General features: G+C 41.1%; 1 protein-coding gene and 1 long non-coding RNA gene across 41 annotated transcripts in view; one reads left to right on the top strand and one right to left on the bottom strand.

Moving 5' to 3' along the window:
- dlg2 (discs, large homolog 2 (Drosophila)) overlaps window positions 1-14,411 on the bottom strand; it is a 219,563-nt gene that overhangs the window by 70,858 nt on the left and 134,294 nt on the right. The window lies entirely within an intron of this gene.
- The window catches only part of LOC127364253 (uncharacterized), a 115,907-nt gene continuing 112,711 nt past the window's right edge, over window positions 11,216-14,411 (top strand). The window contains exon 1 of the long non-coding RNA XR_007884991.1: window positions 11,216-11,399. This is a non-coding gene — a long non-coding RNA (uncharacterized LOC127364253). The remainder of the gene's footprint in view (window positions 11,400-14,411) is intronic.

Below are 14,411 nucleotides of genomic sequence, written 5' to 3'. Positions count from 1 at the left end.
AGACTGCCACTGTGGAAGTGGCTGGATCTGAAGGGTCAAAGACAACAGGCTAAAGAAGATTTACATTGATGACTTTCACCAAGCCCCTTTCAGCTCTCAGTAAAAATCTCTGATAAACCCACTGTACACTACCTGCCCAGGTAGCCTCAGGCTCAAACAGCCGGCAGACTCAGTAGTTGGTGTAGACCAAAATGAAATGAAACGTTGCTCTGTGTCTGCTGGATGTGTAAATATACACATAACTACTGTAGTTGCTAATATATTTGCGATAAGAAGGGAATAATATGTCAGATGTTGTTTCATACAGCGGAGAGGAATTCTTCAGCCCCTAAGTGGCCAAAGTAGCTTTCAAATAGGTATAAATTACACTACAATAGATAGATAGATAGATAGATAGATAGATAGATAGATAGATAGATAGATAGATAGATAGATAGATACTCTATTTATCCCGAGGGAAATTCAAGCATCCAGTAGCATACAAAATACAAAACATACATTAAACATACATTACACTAAAATTAAAATCCCTGACCATAAGAGTAGAATTAAAAGTAAAATAGAAGATAAAACATAAAGTATACATTAAACATACCTTAGACTAAAATCAAAATTAAAATCCCTAACCTTAAGAATAGAATTAAAAATAAAATAGAAGATAAAATATAAAGTATTATATAGATATATACATAATATATAAAATTAACAGTAGTTACAATAGTAACAGTACAAACAGTAAACAGTGCAAATGGAATTAAAACAGTGCAAATGGATGTGCAAATACAGATAGAAATTGTCCACTGTCTATTATCTATTGTCCTCCCTGCCTTTACTGAGAGCTGTTGTACATTCCAATGGCCAGGGAGACGAGAATTTTTGAGTCTGTTGGTGGAGCTGGACTGGGACAGCAGTCTGCCACTGAACACACTCCTCTGCCTGGTGAAGGTGTTGTGCAGAGGATGGCGGGTGTTGTCCAGTATGGACAGCAGTTTGTCCAGGGTCCTTCTCTCTGCCACTGTCACCAGAGAGTCCAGCTCTGTGCCCACCACTGAGTCAGCTCTCCTCACCAGTCTGTCCAGTCGACCAGCGTCTCTCTTCTTGCTGCTTCCTCCCCAGCAAACCACAGCATAAAAGAAGACTCTGGCCACCACAGACTGGTAAAACATCTGCAGTAGTTTTTTGCAGATGTTGAAGGACCCCAGCCTTCTCAGAAAGTACAGACGGCTCTGCCCTTTCCTGTGTAAAGTGTCCATGTTAACTGTCCAGTCCAGCTTGTCTTCCAGTTGCAGCCGCAGATATTTATAGGTCCTGACCACCTCTACATCGACCGCCTTGATGGACACGGGTTGGAGATGTAATTTCTTCCTTCTGAAGTCCAACACCATCTCCTTGGTCTTGGAGGTGTTCAGCTGCAGATGGTTGGATTGGCACCCCCTCCTGTCCATCCTTGATACAGCCAACTATCGCAGTATCGTCCAAGTATTGCTGCATGTGGCAGAGCCCAGAGTTATACTGGAAGTTGGATGTGTACAAGGTGAAGAGGACAGGAGAGAGCACGGTCTCCTGTGGTACGCCGGTGCTGCTGACCACAGTGTCTGACGTGCGGTCTCTCCGTGAGGTAGTCCGTAATCCAGGTCACCAGGAGTGGGTCCACCCTCATCTCTGTCAGCTTGTCTCTCAGCAGGAGCAGCCGGATGGTGTTGAAGGCGCTGTAGAAATAAAAAAACACGATTCTCACAGCGCCGCTCTCCTTGTCCAGATGAGAGTGGGCCCTGTGGAGCAGATAGAGGATGGCATCCTCCACGGCCACCTTCTCCTGGTATCCAAACTGCAGTGGATCTTGTGCGTGGTGGACCTGGGGTCTGAGGAGATGGAGCAGCAGCCGTTCGAATGTCTTCATTATGTGTGACGTCAGTGCTACTGGTCTGAAGTCACCTGGCTCCCTGGGGTGTTTTGTTTTAGGAACCGGGATGAGACATGAAGTCTTCCAGAGCACTGGGACCCTCCCCAGCTGCAGGCTCAGGTTGAAAACATTCTGGAGTGGCTCCCCCAGTTCAGCAGAGCAGGCTTTAAGCATCCTTGGACACACTCTGTCCGGGCCCGCAGCTTTCCTTGGACGAAGCCTCCTCAGTTCTCTGCTCACCTGATCCTTGATGATGGTGGTGGGGAGGGGGGTTGAACTGTCCATGGGTGTGGAGGATGGGGGTGGTCTGCAGTCTGAGGTGGTGGAATTGGGGGAGGTGATGGACATGGTGGGGGTGTGAAGTGGGTCGTCGCTGGTTGTGGGAGCTGGAATATCAAACCTGTTAAAAAACAGGTTTAGCTTGTTTGCTCTTCCAGCATCCCCCTCTCCTGTGATGCTGCCCTTCTTCTTGAAGCCTGTGATGGTTTTCATGCCATCCCAGACCTCCCTCATGTTATTATGCTGCAGCTTCTGTTCTACCTTCCTTCTGTAGTCCTCCTTCGCCTCTCTCAGGTGGACCTTGAGTGCCCCCTGTACGTGCTTCAGCTTGTCTCTGTCACCATCCTTGGAAGCCCTCTTGTCCCTGTTCAGGATGTCCTCGACATTACTGGTGATCCAGGGCTTGTTGTTGGGGAAGCAGTGTACAGTTCTGATGGGGACCACAACATCAATACAGAAGTTCAGGTAGTCAGTAGTGCAGTGTGTGACCCCCTCGATGTCCTCACCATGTGCTTCCTGCAGGACGCTCCAGTCAGTACATTCAAAGCAGTCCCTCAGAGCCTCTGCTGCCTCAGGAGACCATCTCCTGAAGGAGCGTTTGGTCGTGGACTGTCTCTGGATCTGTGGTTTGTACTGTGGCGTGAGCGGGACCAGGTTATGGTCAGACTTTCCCAGTCGGGGCAGAGCAGTGGCAGTGTAAGCTTCCCTCACATTGGCATACAGGATGTCTAATGTCCTGTTCTTCCTGGTGGGGTAGCTTACAAACTGTTGAACGTCTGGCAGTGTGGAGTCCAGTCACATGATTAAAATCCCCTGAGATGGCGATGAATGCGTTGTGATGTTGAGTTTGCAGTCTCGCAATGGAGGAGTGGATTACGTCACTCTGCGTGCGCATGCGGAGGGACGTAAACAACAACAGCAATGGCGTGGGAGAACTCTCTAGGCATGTAGTACGGTCTGAGACCTACCGCCAGCAACTCGATGTCTCTGTTGAACACGATCTCCTTCACCGTAACATGCCCTTGGCTGCACCATCTGTTGTTGATAAACAGTGCGAGTCCCCCTCCTTTGCTCTTGCCGCTGCATCCACAGTCCCGGTCCGCTCTCACTATGGTGAATCCAGGTAGATCCACATTAGCGTCCGGGGTGTTCTGGGTTAGCCATGTTTCAGAGAGGCAAAGTAAACTGCACTCCCTGTACATCCTGTCCATCCTCACAACGGCAGCCAGCTCGACCATCTTGTTGGTCAGACAGTTCACATTCCCCATCACTATCGACATAACCGAGGGCTTGTACTTCCACCGCTTAGCCACTAGCCTAGCCTTCACCTTCGCTCCATCTCTACAGCCTCGGCGCCTCCTCCTCAGCTCCTCAGGTATGGGGTGGAAAATGCCGGCACGTCCCATTGTTTGGAGTGAAAGCAATTTCTCCCTTGAATAAATAAGATGTCCACCGCTATGTTGTCCGTACAAAGTCATTGTATCCATAGGATATATAAAGTTATATACAGCTAGTGTTATATAAAGAGTTAAAAGCTTACAAAAACACACTTAAGTTACTAAAAACAACAAAAAAACAACACGACACACACGGAGCTACTGGATAAGCGTCCTGCTCACGCCGGCTCCTAGCCCCCAACTGTATATATATATATATATATATATATATATATATATATATAACATACTGTAAGACAAATTAATCTCTGATTCAAAATCTAAAGTATCTGGGATGGCTTTATTAGAATTGTTCCGATACCAGTATAGGAAATTCCTTCGATACGGCCTAAAATACAGGTATGTAGGTCTGTGCATGTCACAACTCATGAAAATCACAAATGGACCCAATTGCAAGACAGCACCGGTAGCAAGATGACTTTGGTGATTTAATATAGGGCTGTACGGTACGGTAAATAAATCAACTTGTGATTATTTCCACGATTTGATAAATGATTTTTTTTTTTCAGTTAAACAAAAGAAGGGCGTTTAGGAGCAACATTTTCCACTTTTCCCAAATTTCCTCAAATCTAGTTTTCTCTAGTCTCACAGAAAAGGTAATTCTTTCCATTACATAGATTTCATAAATAATGTCGTACCATTCCTCTATAGATGGGCCATTTAGCTTAAGCCATTTCTTTGTAATTGTTTAGCAGCTATGCTCAGAATACCAAACAAGTATTTAGTTTTAATATTTACAGATGTTGAGTGTAGAAAACCAAAGAGAAGTTTGTCCCAATTAAAAGCAATTTTCGTTCCAAATATCATCACTAATTCTGTGTAGACCTTACGCCAGAAAGCATTTACAATTGGACAGGCCCAGAACAAGTGGTAATGGTTTGCTTCCTGAGAACCACATTTTCTCCAGCAACTGGAGGAACCTGAGTGATGAGACTGCTGAACAGGTGAAATAAAATATCTGCTGAGACTCTTCCAGCCAAACACTCTCCAAGAGATTGAGCTTGATATCTTCCATCGAAATTCATAATATTTGGTCCAGACTTCCTGTGTGATGCAACTGTTGGTTTTGCTTTCCCATTTTTGTTTAATGTAAATGTTACCATTCGTCTTAACTCCTTGGAGTCCCTTATAAAATCTTGACACTATTTTAAGCTCTCAGTCCGCTCTGTAGGCACTAATAAACATTTTTAACAATTCATTCTCAAAAACATTTTGGCTCTCCGGAATAGAACTATTAATGTGATGACGAACCTGAAGATATCTAAAGAAGTCACTATCGTTTAAACCATGTAGTCTCTTCAATGCGTCAAAACTGTTCACTGTCCTCTGATTAAAAAAGGTGCAGTATGAGGAGAGACCCAGGTTAACCCATCTTTTATAGCTAATATCTAGTTTATTTGGTATAAAGTCGGGGTCATGTGAGCACCATCTCAAAATCTTTATTTCTTCCCGCAAGCCGTTTTTACTTACAACAGCTAGCCAGGTTTTAAGACTTAAATTAATCCATTTATTATTTGTTTCCATTAAGTTTTTAATCAATCTTTTATCCCCTATCCTCGCTCTTCTAGGCATGTCCTCCTTAGTTCTGTAACTTGAAAACTTGACCACGATGGATCTCGGCGGCGCTTCGGTCGGAGGCTTCGGAGCGAGCAACCGGTGCGCAGTAGTGGGGGGGAGCTCCAGACATCATCACTTCATTAATAAGTCCTCCACAAAAGAAATCATTGTGGCGACATTATCTTCAGCTCCTTCTTTTACCCCATGTAGCCTGATGTTATCACGTCTTGAATGTCCCTCTAATTCAGTCAATTTAGCTTCCATTCGCCAGCTGCACCAGTACATCCTCCGTTGACTGGATCCGTGTCTCGGCCGTAGTGATCTGCTCCTCAGTTTCTTCCACTCTTTTGCTCATTTTGTTAATATCTTCTTTAATTGCTGTTTAATTGCTGAGTGGAGTCTCTCTGGAATTCTCGCAGCTTTTTAGAATAACACCTAGGTGTATGTCGTGGCTAGCTCCGAGTCTGTGTCCATGTGCTCGTCTTCCTCCATATTGCTGCTAGCTTGCGATAGCTTATCATCCTCTTCTTCGTCAAGGTTTTTACTTTTAGCGTGTTTCTTCTTGTCTTTTGTGGGCATTAATTTAGGCATTGTTTACCCGTAATATCAAACCTTGTTTTATCGCCTCTCTACTGAAATTCGAGTTATATCGGGCAACTTTTAATTATTATTATCGGGACCTGTCGCTCTATGCTGCCATCACGTAGTCCGACCGGGAGTTGATTAATGATTATTGGGACCAATTTTGCATTACTATTTTAATTTTCACTGACAAAAAGTGCAAGAAACATTGGGGTGATATGACATTTGTTACCAACATGTTTTCTTACATAACTGCTGTTTGTCACACATTTTACCTTTATCAAGCTTCTGCAATTTGGATATTGCACCTGGCCGTATTGTGATTTCAACGATGTTTCAATTGATTTAATAAAGGTTTAGCTAACGCTAAAGGTCGGCAGGTAGACAGGTAAGTTAACAGCAAAAACCAACAGGGACAAATCCAGGGCGAACTGACACAGAAACAAGGGAACACACAGACTAAAAACACAGGTGAGGGGAAGGATAACAAGAGAGTTGAAAATAATCAGGCAGACAATCAAAAGGGAAACAGACAAAGTCAGGATGTACACTTTAAGCAAGACACAAGAGGAGGAAAAAATACAAAATAAAACAGGAAATAACTAGAGTTAACCCAAAACTATGACAGTGCACACTTTCCAGTGGTGTCCGGTTGGCAAAGTCATGACCAGTATTTCTCTGACTCTGACCAAGGGTTTAACTCAGTGGTTCCAAACGTAGGAGTCGGGACCCCAACAAGAGGTTGCAAAAGCTTCACGGGTGGTTGCGGGGTGTAAGAAAAAAATGTAAAGATATATATGGCAGATATATCTCAGCATTTCAGAATTTCACAAATTATTATTTAAGATCTAAACGCTGAAGACAAGCTTTATTCACACTTTCACTTCCTTCACTCTGCTAAACAGCCTCATCCTGCATTAGAAAAGTACATAGTTAAAATAACCAAAGAGCTAATAGAACAATGAGAAAACACTGACTTTGTTAAAAAAAAAAAGCATATTAAGTATGTATAATTGTTAAACATTAAAAAAACATAATACAGAAAGAAAATGATTAAAAATTCTGCAAACATATCAGGAAACCTCATCTCTGATGAGTATTCACAGAAAAATAATTTGTTCAAAATTCATACAAATCTCATCGCATTGAATATAATATGAAATATTCATAAAATGTGTCAGTTAGGAGGGGGTCGTCAGTTTATCCAATGATAGAAAAGGGGTCCCTTAAGAAAAAGGGTTGGGAACCACTGGTTTAACCTGAGCCAGGCCATACAACAATGATAGCAATCCTACAGGCTAAGTAGTATACACTTATTTTATATACACAAAAAAAAAAAAAAAAAAAAAAAAAAAATATATATATATATATATATATATATATATACGTATTTCTTAATGTACATGTATCAGTACACGGTATCGGGTGATACACAAAGTTTAGGTATCGGAATCAGAAAAGGGAAGGAAAAAAATTTAATGGTATTGGAACATCTCTACTTTATGTATAAAGTCAGTGGGTAGAGCTGGCGACCTATATACGGAGTTGCTGCAGCGGCCCGGGTTCGAATCCGACCTGCGGCCCTCCCTCCATCCCCTCTCTCTCTACCCCCCCTTCCTGTCGATCTTCAGCTGTCTCTGTCCAATAAAGGCATGAAAAGGCCAAAAAAAATAACTTAAAAAGCCAGCCAAAAAAACAAACCAAACCAAAAAAAAACAAAATAGACATAGGTCTGAAGAACATATGGCCTAATACAATATCAGCCACCTCAAACAGTCAAGACTGTGTATTTCCTTGGTTTCTTTCTATATCATCTGTTTCTCCAAGCATTCAGAACCCAAACAGGAAGAGGGTAAAGGTGCAACCAATCCCACAAGCCACTGATCCTCACATTGATCCGAACCTTCGAAACTCAATCTCACAGCAGAAGAGCACGGCGAACTGAAAGCATTTGCTGTTAGGCATTAAAGTTACTGGAAGCGTGCTAATTCAATCTGATCAGAAACTGCATTTCTCGACTCCCACCTCCCCCACTTCTTGAGTCAGATGGAATCAGGGTCACAGGGCTTTTAGTTGCTAGCAAATGATGCTAAAACATCCGGCCACTTTGGCATCAACATCATCTGTGATGTGAGAAAAGGAAACAAGCCGTATGTCTTATGGTGTCTGAAAAACGTACATACTGTGTATTTTCTGAATTCTCATGAGGGGATGGGGTCACCACGACAGCTTTCCACACTGACATAAATAGAGATTCAGCTATATGGAAGGATACCGAGTTTTTCTACCCCACACAGTACTGCCATCACATGGTCTGTGTGTGATGCTTTAGTGTGTGTGTGGGTGTTATCATTACCCATTCCATCTACCAGAGGGGACAGCCACAAAACAGTCAGTGATGGAGAATAATACCTCATCAGAGCTGATTGAGGCAGTGAACAGAATGCCCTCGTAGGATAGAGAGCATCAGTGGGCAGCCTGAGTGTGAGTGTGAGTGTGTGTGTGTGTGTGTGTGTGTGTGTGTGTGTGCGCTCTATTGTAACAAGAGATGAAAAGTGTGTGTGTGTGTGTGTGTGTGGGCAGCAGGGGGCATGGTTGGATGGATGGTTGGTCAGTTAGGAAAAAAAAGCACAAATCAACAAACACAGACCTCTCAGCTCAGCTGCCTTTTCTGACTTCTCCCCTTCACTCTTTCACATGTTTACAGCAGGGATGGTAAGAATCACAGATTTGTATCGCAAACCATTTCCATGTTACAGCTTTCTTACAGCTGCTAATAGTATCCATTTGTCTGTAAATGAGCTACAATATTGCGCAAATAGATTATAGAGAAAGAGCAATCAACTCCATCCCCAAAGACGTTCTTTATTTCTCGTATTATGAATGGCCGGACAACTCTCCAATATATGGAAATGATCTGCCCGCTGTTCTCCACATTTCCTCCAACATTGCAACCTAACCTGTCTGTGCACATTTTAACTTGGGGGTTACAAAGTATCTAATCAAATTTCGCCTGCAGAATTCTCTCCAAAGACCCGAACTGGTGGAAGCAGACTGCACAGAGCATTTTCAACCCATCTTCCTCTTAAATGACAAGTCCAGATTCTCCCACTTTAGTCTAACCTTATTTATTGATTTTTTCTTACTGGATTGAATCCACATGCCTAATTTCATTGTGACCGGGTGTTGTCGCTGTCCTCCTGCATCATGCTCTAGATCACGACCCCCATTTGAAGATGGAGGACAGTCAGCATAAGAGACTGAGTCACAACCAACGGTCAAGATATAACATGATCTTTACATGTTATATTTGCAACATTATCAGACATTAAAGAAACCTCCAAGGTTTGAGGTTCAGAGGCATTGTGCAATCTATGATATTTATTGACATTAATCGTTTGCATGTACTTCCTGAAACAACATTCAGACCTGAAACCTAATTATCAAGCTCCACCCCCACCCCCCCCTTTAGTCACTCTCCTTGAATTTGAGGGACGTGGGAGAGCCTTGAAATTCCAGAGGAAGAAGCAGACGGAAATCAAAGCTTTCTAAAAAAGCAAAAAAAACAAGCCAGAAATGTAATTTTAAAAATCTCAGACGTCAGTCACAGTCTGTTTGAGTCACTGTGGCTGATCAACACACAATACTGATGGTCATTTTGTGATGAAGGGGAGTGGCAACCAGCATTTCAATTTGACCACACAGCAACAAAAAAAGGTGTTCTATGCTGGGAAATCAGGTGGAATGATCGTATAATAAGAATCAATCTGAAAGAAAGCCTGCTTTTTAAATTGTTAAACTACATGCCATTGTAGTGGCAATGTCAGGTCATGTTCACTCCCAACTGGAGGCATCATTTAAGCTGCTTAAAGAAGTCGTACCCTTAATTGGCACTTCTTTACTGGATATGATTAATCTTTCTTTATCATCAGGATATGTACCACAGTCCTTTAAAGTAGCTGTAATTAAACCCCTTCTTAAAAAGCCCACTCTTGACCCAGGGGTTTCAGCCAACTATAGACCGTTCTCTAACCTCCCCTTCCTCTCTAAGATTCTGGAGAAAGTAGTCGCCAAAGAGTTGTGTGACTTTTTACATAACAATAGTTTATTTGAGGATTTTCACAGCTCTGGTTGGACTTGTCTCTGTACTTGATTATTAGATCTTAGTGCTGCATTTGACACCAATGACCATAATATTCTTTTACAGAGACTTGAGCATCAAATTGGCATTAAAGGAACCGCACTAAGCTGGTTTAAGTCATATTTATCAGATCGTTCGCAGTTTGTACATGTTAACGATGAATCTTCAATAAATACTACAGTTAGTCATGGAGTTCCACAAGGTTCTGTACTTGGACCAATACTATTTACTTTATATATGCTCCCTTTAGGCAAAATTATTAGGAATCACTCCATTAACTTTCACTGTTATGCAGATGATACGCAGTTATATCTATCAATCAAGCCCGATGAAATTAATCAATTATTTAAATTACAAACATGTCTTAAGGACATAAAATCCGGGATAAGCTGCAATTTTATGCTGTTAAACTCAGAAAAAAACGAAATTCTTGTACTTGGCCCACAAAATCTTAGAGACTCACTGTCTAAAGATATAGTTACTCTAGATGGCATTACCTTGGTCTCTAGCACCACTGTCAGGAATCTTGGAGTTATCTTTGATCAGGACTTATCATTTAACTCCCACATGAAGCAGACCTCTAGGACTGCCTTCTTTCATTTACGTAATATTACAAAAATTAGACACATCCTATCACAGACAGATGCAGAAAAACTAATCCATGCATTTGTTACTTCTAGGCTGGATTACTGCAACTCTTTATTGTCAGGTTGCCCCAATAAGTCCATTAAAACGCTCCAATTAATTCAAAACGCTGCAGGACGAGTAGTGACAAGAACTAGAAAAATAAATCACATCTCTCCTGTACTAGCTACTCTGCACTGGCTCCCTGTAAAATTTAGAATAGAATTTAAAATTCTCCTCCTCACCTATAAAGCTCTTCATGGTCAGACCCCTTCATATCGTAAAGAGCTCATAGTACCCTATTACCCCACTAGAACACTATGTTCTCTGGATGCTGGGCTACTTGTGGTTCCTATAGTCTCTAAAAGTAGAACAGGAGCCAGAGCCTTCAGTTACCAAGCTCCTCTCCTGTGGAACCAGCTTCCAGTTGTGGTTCGGGAGGCAGACACCCTCACCACATTTAAGAGTAGGCTTAAGACATTCCACTTTGATAAAGCTTATAGTTAGGACTGGATCAGGTGAGTCCTGAACCATCCCTTAGTTATGCTGCTGTAGGCCTAGACTATCGGGGGATTTCCCATGGTGCACTGAGCTCCTCTCTTCCTCTCTCTTTCTGCACTCATTCATGTCCCATTAATGCATGTTACTAACTTCACTTCTTCCCCGGAGTTCTTGTGCTCTCGCAGGTACTTATCGATCCTGGTGGAGCCTCCTGCCATGGTCCTGCTAGATTGCCATTACCAATACTGTTGTTGCTGTGCACCTGTCTGTCTCTGTCTCTGTCTCTCTCTCTCTCTCTCACCCCAACTGGTCGAGACAAACGACCACCCACCTAGAGCCGAAGGATCTGTCCTAGGTTTCTGCCTTTTAACAAGCAGTTTTTTCTTGCCGTTGTCACCAAGTGCTTGCTCATGGTGGTACTGTTGGGTCTCTGTAAATAATGTTATAAAGAGTTCGGTCTAGACCTGCTTTATTTGAAAAGTGTCCTGAGATAACTTCTGTTATGAATTGGCGCTATACAAATAAAATTGAATTGAATTGAACTGAATTTAAAATATGAAGCTCATGATATCACATTCATATTATTAGAGGCTAAGATTAACATAAAAAACAGATAATTAGCTAGTGGATGCTGGAGGTTTGGTATTCAGTGCAGGCTTGTGTTTGTCCCTTCATGTTGTGTTGTATTTCTATTTATAGTGAAATTCATAAATATATTCATTGATTCATATCTTACATGAACTTATGTGCTTCCATTTAAGTCCACAATATACACACAAGCCAGTGTAGAGTCAGGCATGCTCTTAGTGACTCGTGCAGAAAACTGTGCAGATACTTCTTTACACTTTCTAATCCTCCTCTCTGCACGGACTGATGCTATCTGCACAGGTGTGTTATACTGTGTTAATCTACACTAGAACAAATAAAGTGAGTCAGAGAATATCCCATTCGTCTTCAAAAGCTAGAGCCCACAAAGCTCACACTATGATCAGTCATTTTTACCTGATAGTTTATGATGCACTGACTGGGGAATTCTGGGCCAATACCAATTCCAATGTTTAAACTAGCAATTTGACCAATAACTAATGCCGATACCGATGTTTTTATGTTGATATTTAATCGCCATTTTGTGCCAGCACTGAAAAAAAGAAATAAATTGAGAAAACTCATAATTTCAAGGCAACTGTTCACTAAATTCAACGCAAACTTTTAAGATTTGAAATAAATGTTATAGTTTTGCTGACAGCTAATCTTTTGTTGAAATAATTTTCTTTTTTTCTTTAAAATTTGTGTCTTAATAATATTTTTAAAAACAGTGAGTTGTGAAAAAGTTGCAATTGAAAATATGAAATAATATATAAAATCAATCAATATATCAAGTATATATATTAACTTATGAAATACTGATTTTTTTTTGTTTTAAAAAGGTTTTTCTAAATAAAGAAAAAGTAAATTATTATTAGTTTCCTTAGCTTTTATTGCCTTTAATGGGTAATGACAGCTGAAAAGTGACAGGAAGGGGGGGAGAGAGGGGATTACATGCAGGAAAGGGCCACAGGTGGGACTTGAACCCTGGGCTGCTGCAACAAGGACTCTGCCTTGGTACATGTTGTGCCAGCTCTACTAGGTGGACTATACAGGCACCCCAAACTCAAGAGTTGGACTTAAAACTCAAAATTTGATGACAGTTGCCCTTTTAATGTGAGGGGAAAACAATAAATCTAAGATGTGAGACTAAGAGCGGAACAACCACTCACTGTTGCTCCCTGTGTTAATATGCAATTTGTGCCAGTGTTGGAAAATAGAGGAGATTTTTCATTTAGTGACAACTTTCCTGCTCTCCTGGATTTACTCGGTTTTGATCAGTAAGATATTACCCTGACCCACAGGTCTCATTGTAGTGTAAACCTAGAGATCAGAGCCGACAAAGATACAAAGACGCTCCCAAAGCGTCTGTATTTGACACCCTGGGAATGAGACTCAACAATTACCCATCCTTCTCACCTCTGATTGGTTGTTTTCGTCCAAGACCGGTGGATTCATGCAAATACCACTGGGAGCACTAGGAGGAGCCAGAGGAACCTGATTTTTTTCACAGATTATCTGTCTCATGTTCTGCTGTCAGGATATAGTTTTTTTTCTTTACTTACCTACAGTAACTTTTAAGATATACAATGGTGAATTTGTGTTTTTATATGTTTCGGGGGTTATCACTTTATACCATTATATATATTTATATACTGTAAATGGAAGAGTACTGTTGACTGACTGGATTATTTCCGTAAACAGATGAAAAAGGAACCCAATATAACAAGTGAGTTCTTCAATCATATGGCTGTCAGCCAGAGGAAAACAATCAGAAGGCCACTGAAGGAAACAGAAAGGCATCTTTCATATTAGATATTTTATATTGCTGAAACATCATCTGAACTATTAATTCATATCACAGTTTCTCTCTCACTGTTTGGAGGCTAATAAAACAGTCCCGCAGATTTTACACCTGCTTTTCCCAGCCATTACATTTCAGAGACCGTTTCCTCTGCTGCAGTGGTCAGTCAGCAGTAATCAACCTGTTTTCCATTCCCTACTGCCATATTTTGCATCTCTAAACAAGATCACCTTAAAATACATAATATGTGAAACCAAACACGCAATTTTAGCACTGCTGCTTTTCTTCTATTGTCCTTTAGTAAATAAAAACAGCTGCAATTTCATTGTTTAGAGCCTGAAAACAGCTTACATTAGACTTCAATTTAAAATCCCACAAAAAGAAGGTGACCAAAACAGCTTACTTTAATTTAAGACATATTTCAAAAATATGGCTGTTCCTATCCCAACAAAATGCCAAAAAAACTCATTCATGCGTTTATTTTGAGTAGATTACACTTCTAGAATTCTCTTTTCACAGGTCTTCCAACACAATCGATGGATAAATTACTGTACAATCACTTCAGAATTCTAGTGCAAGGCTTTTACTAGAACAAGAAAGAATGAATGTATCATTCTAGTTTTATCTAACCTGCACTGGCTCCTAGTATCTGGATTGATTTTAAACTTCTATTACTGGTTTACAAGGCTCTAATAATTTGGGACTGCCCTGCATTAACAATTCCTTGCCATTTTATCATCCTTTACAGCCTCTTGGATCCCCTGTTGCCATTTTTTAAAAAACAAAATGTCACAAATTAGAAAATCTGCAGCTCAGTCTTTTTTAACAACGCACCAAAACTATGGAAGCCCCCACCCATAGAAAAAGGTAAGCTCTGACAACAGTTAAAAAACGACAACTGAAAACTTATTTATTCTACATTTCTTTGAACTGTCACTGTCCTTTGTTTTATTCTTATCTTATACTGAATTGTCCTTA

Source organism: Dicentrarchus labrax, unplaced genomic scaffold (genome assembly GCF_905237075.1).
Source record: "Dicentrarchus labrax unplaced genomic scaffold, dlabrax2021, whole genome shotgun sequence".
Lineage (NCBI taxonomy): Eukaryota > Metazoa > Chordata > Actinopteri > Moronidae > Dicentrarchus > Dicentrarchus labrax.
The sequence above is the reverse complement of the archived record's forward strand: the minus strand, read 5'-3'. Positions and strand labels throughout refer to the sequence as shown.